This window comes from Etheostoma spectabile, chromosome 12, assembly GCF_008692095.1.
Source record: "Etheostoma spectabile isolate EspeVRDwgs_2016 chromosome 12, UIUC_Espe_1.0, whole genome shotgun sequence".
NCBI classification, from domain to species: domain Eukaryota; kingdom Metazoa; phylum Chordata; class Actinopteri; order Perciformes; family Percidae; genus Etheostoma; species Etheostoma spectabile.
Window position 1 is genome coordinate 8387665 of NC_045744.1, and position 9428 is coordinate 8397092.

Consider the following 9428-nt stretch of genomic DNA (forward strand, 5'->3'; position numbering starts at 1 on the left):
ACATAAAAATCTCCCAGTGAAAGATGGACATTTTCCATTTGGCACCGCCACACAAAATGAAAGAAAAAGATAGCAAATCCTTTCAACACTTTTTTTTTAAATGAGAGTGATTTTTTTTTTTCTTGCTCATTACCGCTCTCTCATTAGGAGATCCTCACTGTAAGATGAGATCAAGCCTACTCAACCCTCTATATTCCGGTAGTTAACTAAGCTGCAGCATGTAAGTGTGCTACAGAGCCCCTTATCACACAGAACATTCTACACAATGAGTTTGGCTCAACTCGGAGTGCTACCAATGTCTGATTACCAGGTTCAATGAATCTCACATTGAATTAAATAAATTTTTCAGGCATATATCTTTCAGGATTCAACACATAGCATTGTTAAAAAACATGCCTAAAGCTAAATATCTACTGCTTTAGGTCATAATGACGATTACACGCCATGAAAATGTAAACTGGAGAACAAACTAAACTTGTTTTCCTTAACCCAGTGAATTAAGCCTTTGTGAGTTTTGACAAACATGACCAATTGCATAGTCAATGACTAGAGCTGGAATAAAAGCTTTTTTGACTCTCTTGCAGAGTAATGAGCTGTGGTGCAAATTAAGATCAGACATCTTCTCATCAGCATGTCCAATTTACTTCTGGATTCATCCTTGGAAAATAGGCAGCCGTGTAGAATGATTGGTGTGTTTTGGATGTGTGAAGGCATGTGAATAAGAAAAGGCTCGAAAGGATTAGACGAACCCTTACTCCCAGGCCATGCACACATTATTCATCCCACCTACTCCTCGCCCCTCTCACCTTCATCACTCCCACCCGCCCACCACCTCTCTGCTCCCTGATGACTCTCCCACTTCACTTCACAGTTGCATAAGCTCCGAGAACCTCTCCCTGGACCATGGTGGCGGGAGTTAGGAGTTGGGACAGTGTTAATTAAAAGAAAAGGTTAACACACACGGGGCTGGCACGGGGCACATTCAGGAGGCTCCCTTGGTAGAGCAGCTGCTCACGGTTTCGTCCCTTGGAGGCCGCCAGGAAGGGACCAGCAACAAGGGATGGAAGCCAGGGGATTGGGGACACCAGGATGAAGGAGTGACTGGGCTATAAAGGATGGAGCTAAATTGACCCTCACACTGAGGAGCAGCCTGGGGGGTGTAGCGAGTGGTACTACTCACCTGTCCAATGCCTCCCAGCCTGGGCCTTGGTTTGGAGCTGATTAGTGTGTCCCAGAGAAGGTCTCACTTCCCAAAACACCACCCACACACACATACCTTCGTTAGACAGTGGGATGCATGCCAGGCCCATTTAGGGGAGTATGTCAAAGAGGTAAGGAGAAACAGACAAAGTGCGGGATGAAAGGAGAGGCACTAAAATGGCCTTTCGGAAAGAAAAAGTCAAGCTGGACATCAAAAAAGGGGTCAGAGGGTCACGTGGAACTGAACAGGCAGAGAAGCTGAGTCTCAGAGAATTAGTTCATCAAGAGCCTGCACAGCTGTTGTCGTTGACTGCACCATGTGTGTTGTACTGTCTGTGGGAGATCATTAAATAATGATAAATTATCATTTCATATTGCTCAAATATGCTGCATTATTTTCCTAAAATGAATATTCATTCGGGAAAATAGTTGGCCTAGTTTAGGAAAGCCAACATTGAGGTAGGTGTTTTGCATCAATTGGGAATAAATGATAAATGATCGCACGTAGGAGCAATATTAGAAAGATTAATTCATTAAAGTAAATTACGAACACTTATACCACGTTTACACGTGGGCGGCTATTTTCATTAACGGACATTCCAACCTCTCCAGTTTCAAAAATAACATCATGAACAGCTGCCACTCTTCAGAAAAGTGTTCATTCACACATACCCGTCAATGCCGTCCAGAGCAAGCCAAACCTGTAGGTGGCAGTGTAACAAGAAGCTCTAGCCTGCATTAGCCAATCAGTATCCTGGAGATAGCAACAACAGCAACAAATCACTTCCTTTCTCTTCTCTTCCTCATTTCCTCGGCTGCCTAAACCCAAGGGGGTAAGCTTCTCCTCTCTAAGCGCAGCGCCTATGGAGCCATTTTAATGCTCCGAAGCCATCACCCGCCGTTAGCATCCCATTGACTCCCATTCATTTTGACGGCACTTTGACAGTGAATAACTTTAGATCAAGCGTTTCAAGACTCTATTTGTGCTTTGTTTATTTCTAAAGAAACATGACAATGTATAAAAGGCTCCATAACCTTGTATCTCACATGATGGCTTTGTAGCAGACGTTGTAAAAATAGGCTAACGGATGTGTTTGTGACTTGCTGTCGCATAGTTGGCAAATAGTTTGTCAGGAGAAGCTCGCAGACATACATTAGCTGTTCAGGTTTAATTACTAATGTTAACTACGCTCTCCGTCTCTGCTAATTGGGAATGATTGAGATTTCTCTTGGCACAGCTACCAGAAGACTTACAACTTTCAGACAGGTTGTCCACGTCACAACTACGTCGTCAAGCTCAGTTGGAGGCTACGCTGTCATGCTCAGCACTCACCGGAAAAGTGCTTCTAATATCCTTCACTGGTCTCCGTCCAGAACATTGGGATCTGATGGTCCATTTCTTTAACTGTCTATGCCTAAACCTCTGTTTGTCTCAGTTTACATGCAAACGTGCAAGTTTTTAGAAAGACTTGTTTTCAGAGGCGAATTCTCCAATTGCGTGTGAACGAAGGGCACAAACGAAGGGAAATGTCTCCGAAAATAACCATTTACGTGTTAACAGGGCCTAAATCAGTTCAATATTTCAAAATAAGACTAAATGTGGTTTAATATTTGTAGTTTGGTTTTGTGTTTTACTACCCCTCTTAGTAAATTCTCTCAATGGTTCACTATATTCTCTGTCCTAGGTTAATACATTGTGGCAATCAAACATAGCACACAGATTGCCACATTAATTAATTCCAATAAATACTCTTGAGCTTTTAAAACAAACAAGAGGGAGTGAAACAGTCTTTCCTTCCTTTCCCCCCCAAACAAGCAGAGATAATTAAACATCTATCCTCAGAGAAGAAGTGTTCCCACTGGAAGGTTGTTTGGTTTAAGGATTTGCTCAGTGGTTTGACTCGCCAGGGACTCTCCATTTGAGTCTCAAGGTTTTATATCTCTAACAAGGCTTTAATTGCCAAGGTAACAGACCACCTGATTAAGCCTGACAATAAGTCTGCTTTATCTGTGGGGGTAGAAGAGAGCAGAATAGACAGCGGGGATAAGGAGGAATGTTCAAATTCAGCTATCAAGGAGGCATGTATTCACGGTCAATAAGATTGTTTTTCTTATATAGCATGCATACACACATTGTATGGTCAGGCACCTCAGCAGTGTGAATTTGCCTCAAAAATAATGTATTTACCACACGTCAACTTTGGAAATGCACAGTACTTGCAGCTCCTTATTCTACTGAGAGTGTGGAGGAGGCGGCATTCAAAGCCTCAGGTCCCATGCCATGTGCCCTCCTTATTGTAACGAGTGCATTTCTCTCCTCAAACTCTGACTGGTGAGTGCGTCGAGGAAAGGGATGGGTATTCTTCAGAGGAGATGGAGAGCGTCTGGTGGTGAAAAACTCTGTGTTAAAGTCCCATCTCTCCTGTCAGAGGGCTGACACAGGGCATCCAGGGATGCGAGGCCTTTGGTGCTCTGAGCCTGGACACTGGCCTAGTTTCCCCCCCTCTACAACCCACCAACCCCCCTCCTACAACATCCCACCTAAAAAACACTCCTCAGCCACCCCATCTCATCTGTTCTTTACTGTCAACCTGACCTCAATGAACTGCCCTCCTCCTCCAGCACCTCCTCTCCATCCCTTCACTTCGCCCTGTGTTTCTTTCCTTCTTGCTCTCACTTTTTCTTTGCAATCTATTTAATGTTTGAAATTTTCAAAGTCATTTGGAAAGGAATTAAAAATAGTATGTCCTACTGTAGACAATAACAACAAAGTTGCATCTAAGTTTGTCCCAAGTCCATACTACTGTACTGTACCAGAAGTGAAAAGAGAACCAGAATATTGTACTCAAGTAAAAGAACTGTTACTTTAAAGACGTTTTACTGAAGTAGAAGTACTTGTGTATTAAAATAAAAATAAAATGTAGGTCAGTTTGAGGGCTGCAACTAACGACTATTTTGATAATCAATTAATTTGTATATTATATTAATTGATTATTTATCAATATACAACGGCCTTCCTCTGTATAGACTCACTAGATTAACAAGAAAGAGGACAAAAATCTGACAATTAAAGAAATATGGCACCATGGTGGGTGCAATAATACATTTGTTTTTTATAGCACTTTTGTTAACACTCAAAGACGCTTTACAGTTTTGGTTTTACGAACAAACAAAATGTACGTAGACATGACAGACAAAAAAGAAAAGGAAGACACATAGGTACATGGATAAGCACAGGTAAAGCAGGAGAGGTGGGCAAAGAAAAAGAGGGAAAACTAGGAAAATCTGTTAACAAGATAAAGCAAGTTTGAAGAGGTGAGTTTTTAGGGCCTGTTTGAAGGATGGTAGGGTGCTTTACTATTTGATGTGGTCGAGGAGGGCATTCCAGAGGGTGGGTGCAGCAGCTGAGAAGGATTTGTCTCCCCAGGTCCGGAGCTTAGTTCTGATGGTTTTGAGGATGTTGGCATCGGAGGACCTGAGGAGGCGGGTGGGAGTAAGCTAAATAAATGAAATAACCTGATGCTTCTTATGTAAGCAAGAGCAGAATAAAACATCACCAAGTCAGACAACACAGAGATGTATGAACAACGGGGCAGTGGTGGCCTAAAGGTTAAAGAAGTGAGCTTGTGACAGGGAGGAAAGTGAAGGAGCAGCGCTTGTCCCTCCCTTGTTGCCACCACTGAGGTGCCCTTGACCCCAACCACTCCCTTGGAGCTGCTGAGTGGCCGGCAGATAAGACTGTGCTTGTATTGGGCAGCTTCCAGGTGGGAATGTGACAGGTCGTCGTTGAGAAGTTGTTCTCCATTGAATTACCTGGAACTCAGTTTTTAGTGCAGACACATGCTACATTGCTAGGCAACACAATGGGTGTTGTTGACGTTCTCATCTGGAGAGTAAGTTAGTTTGTTGTTGTACTCCTCCCCTCTGTCCCACTTTAATCAGTCCACTCAGCCGCTCTGTCCCACTTTAACCAGTCCACTCAGCCGCTCTGTCCCACTTTAACCAGTCCACTCAGCCGCTCTGTCCCACTTTAACCAGTCCACTCAGTCCTTCTGTCCCACTGCACAACTCAAATAAATTCAAAATAGTTTCCACTGACTCAACATCTGTTGGTGCCGCCCTGGGTGTGTTTGATTTGGATACCTAAAGATTTATTTTGTTCTCACAGTTTATCATGCCTTTTTCAGGTGACTTTTGTTTTTACTCTGAAAGCGATGCGACTTGAAATGTACGCTATACTTATACCTTATAAAACACATTAACCAATGAATCAGAGATTTATTAAATACTCACAAAAGTACACAAAAAAACTTTTTACAGTCACAATTAGCATGTTGTGAGTAAAAGTGAGTCAACAAAAAAATATAACAATAACTTGCACTGAGACAAAAAATGCATTGGCCCACCAATCTACAGCTAGGGGAGTCGGTGATAAGCCCCATTTCAACAAACGGTGGCGTGTTCCTTTAGCTTTTTACTTCTTTTTTTTTTTTTAAAGGAGCACACAGGGCATGTGATTTACAGAGCAGATTTGTGGTCTGTAGCAGAGGAAAACGTGAAATTTAATTGCAGCTGTCCACCAGTGCTTTCAACTGCATTACAGGGTCCATAAATAAAGACTGTAAGGTTAAATGCTAAAAGAAAGTTTTTTTCATGACAATCTCTTTCAGTGCTTAAAAGATAATGAAATTTGAAGATGTTTTAAATTAGATGTTTACTAATCAATGTTGTATGTCTCATGTTACAGTATATCTCAGGTGAGACCAGACCCAATTCTTCGCTGTAAGCCCCATTACGCTGTGACATCCCTCTTGGCAGTGTTGGTATTCAATGGCAAATATATGGAGAAAAGATTAATGGCAACTTGCACCATATCACTTTTTTTCTCAAAATGTTTATGCACTCAAGTGTTTCTGTCCCAGATCATAGAATTCTCTTTTCAAAGCTTTGCATGTGTTACATTCTAAAACTGTTACTGTATACAAATGACTTATCATATCAACCCCAAAACAACATTAAAAGCACCTCTGTCTGTGAACATGTTGTAAATGTCACTTCATGAAATTCAGTCTGACATGAAGCGTCAACTCTTGCACTTCATATCATACTGTGCGTATGTGGCTATGGAAATTTCCCTGTCAGGATGGTGCTCTCTCTTTTTCTCTCTCTCTCTCTCTCTCTCTCTCGGGCAGGTGTAAATGGTGTAAGTTTCTGTCTTGTTCAACACCCATGCTATTTTGATGTGTTGGCAATCCCTTTGCCAGACCAATAACTCCCTTACACCAACACTCCTCTTTCATGCTGCCTGCGTTATTCTCATTCTTGGGGGAATCCTCATGAGATACATAGCGTGCCTCTTAATTTCCCCAGGGATGCATGCAGGAGGCATACACTAGTGATTTTCCAGGGATGAAAAACCGGGAAAACATTAGAGCAGGATATATCATGACATATACTTCTGCTGGGTCAGATAACAAGTTAAGTGGGTTCCATAACTTGTCACAAGTTTATGTTTTGCATTTCTCCTCTTTGTTTGTCTCCCATTTTAGTTTGCGCTTTTGTTTTCCAGGCTGAGGGTGGAATTATTCGGAACAGCGTAGCGTTGAGCAACATGCAGCCAGTCAGCGCAGCATAGTAAGAGAGAATCCCAGGAGACAATGTGGCCCGGTGGGTTTGGTTTGTACACCCGTCACACACTTCTGAGGGGTGACGTGCATCACTGCTCCACTGAGGGAGAGCCTCTGCCATGTTTACTGTCATGTTCCAAGGTATGCTACGTGGCTTCAAACACATCAAACACATCTACAGGAATACTGATATTGGGAATGCCGTAGGGAGCCACATAAAAGGTACAGACATACTCCTGAAAACACACACGCCCACGACTGTGCCACAAGCTCTCACAAACCACACACAAATAAATCCATGTTTTTAAAATGCTGTTTTTATGTATTATCAAATGGTCTATGATTGTCATACATATATTGAAATAGATACTTTACATGGCTGCAAAGTCAGGTCAAATTGCTACATCTGCAAAAGACAGCAGTGAATTGAATAATGTCTCACTCATGCTTGCACCACTGTATCTACATTTGCCAAAATGCCATTTCCTCTGTACAGACGTTTCCATAGTAACAATGCCAACAGTAGCACCTATGATGTAAAAGGAAACAGGGCAGCCAAAGGATTCTTTGTTCCGATTGTGAGAGCTGATTGGAAACACAAATGATTACAATTATCTGCAGCACTTCAGTAGAAACACATTGTCATTGAATATAAAAAAAAAAATCCCAATTTGTTAGTGGAATGTCAAACATTCAAGCACAATGTCAACATGATGTTTCATACACAATATGCTTTTGGGGTGTGACGTCACACGGTTGTACTTAATTTATGAAGAATGGTCAAGACAAATTTGACTGGCAAAGTGGTCCCCTCCTGGCCTGCTGTGTGTAGTGTTGACGAGGGCTGAGTTGTTTGCTGTGCCTCTAGGCGTGAGGATGAGGGGAGCAGCCTGGAGTTCCTGCCTGGCTCAGGGGGAGGTTGGACTGGATTAGACGGCTGACAGCTGGGCCACATCTCTGGAGGCGTAGGGCAGAGAGGCCCCCTGTCTGCCTGCCTCTGCACCAAGTGTCAATTTGAGCATGAAGGAAGGATGGAGTGAGCCAAAGAGTAAGTAAGTGAGCGAAGTGGGGCCACTGGTAGTCCTGGGTGGATTGACATCAGCGGTGCATGGGCCGTGCACACCGTTAGGCATCAGGAAACACACTGTTTATTTAGCGGATTTTGACTTGGGGGTATAAACGTGCACACTCGGACAGACACACCGACAGAAGACAAAAGACTCTTAAAAGGTTGTAGCCCTTGATCGCTCTAGTTTGGCCAGTGATGTTCTTAGTCAGTACTACATGGTATTAAGGAAGTATGCACAAACAAACTAAGCCATTTGACTTCAAAATGCGTAAAACTGTTGCTATTAAATGCATTTCTTTCATAATCAAAACACAATCTTCTCTTCACCAAATCAAAGCTTTTCAATAATGCAGAAATGGCAGTGAAACTATCGCCTCAGGTGGTATCCTGTACAATTATGTGCAATCAAGATTATAAACTACTTCAAAATCAAACGCACTCCTATTTTACTTCTATTTGAAGTGATGGCATATGTAATTAAATCTGACTTCCCTAAGTGGTTGCATGATATTATAGGATGACTTTCAACATTTTGCTCCAACTTCCATAGAAGATTCCTACTAAATTTGATTTGATTGTAGCATGCACAACAACTGGCATAATTTACAACAGCACAGTGTTAATAAGAAGAATGTTGCAGTGCCATATGAGAATTTTCTATAATAGGTTTTCTCTAATCCTGAGAGACTGCTTTGTGTATTTCCTGCACTGAGACTTGGCTATCACTGGGATGTGGGATGTGGGCCGGAGTAGACTTTATTAGCTGATGATGTTCTAATGTGATTTATTTTTATAAATGAGAGTGGGGTGGGAATGCGAGTGGGGGTGGAGGCCAGTATGCAAATATGGACCCTCATTAAACACCGCCACCACACAACATTATCTGCTGCGCCTCAGATTGCTTCTGTGCATTAACGAGGTGCAACCAAGTCTGCTACCTAATGACAATGTAATGATCACAGCATTCATGATAAAGTCATCAAAAGGCATGACATTTACACATTTGATATATTAGGCAGATCTGTACCACCCATACACTCAAGTGAAACCCCGGGTTACGCCTCCTGAATGTATCCATTTGAATCAAAGAAGTGATTAACATATTTAATTTACAGTTTATAACAGTGACAACAAACAACTTATCATCTATCCCTTCTTAGACAAGAACACACAGTTTTGTGTTAGGAATACAAGCTCAACAATTATCTGACCCCTTGCACAGCTGAAACCCTTTAAAAACATACAGAGGAAAAAAAAAAGATAAATTACAAATAGTCAACTTTTCATAGCTCTATTGTGATATAATGCAATCTCTACTTTATTTTGACTCTAGTTAATAGACCACACATTCAAAATTTTACATTTATGTTTTAGTGGCGGAAATATATATATATATATATAGTATATATATATATATATATAATATATTATATATATATATATATATATACATATACATATACATATACATGTGTTAAAACACTAAGATTGAAAACTAATTATCAATGCATAGGCCCACGTAGGTTGCTTAG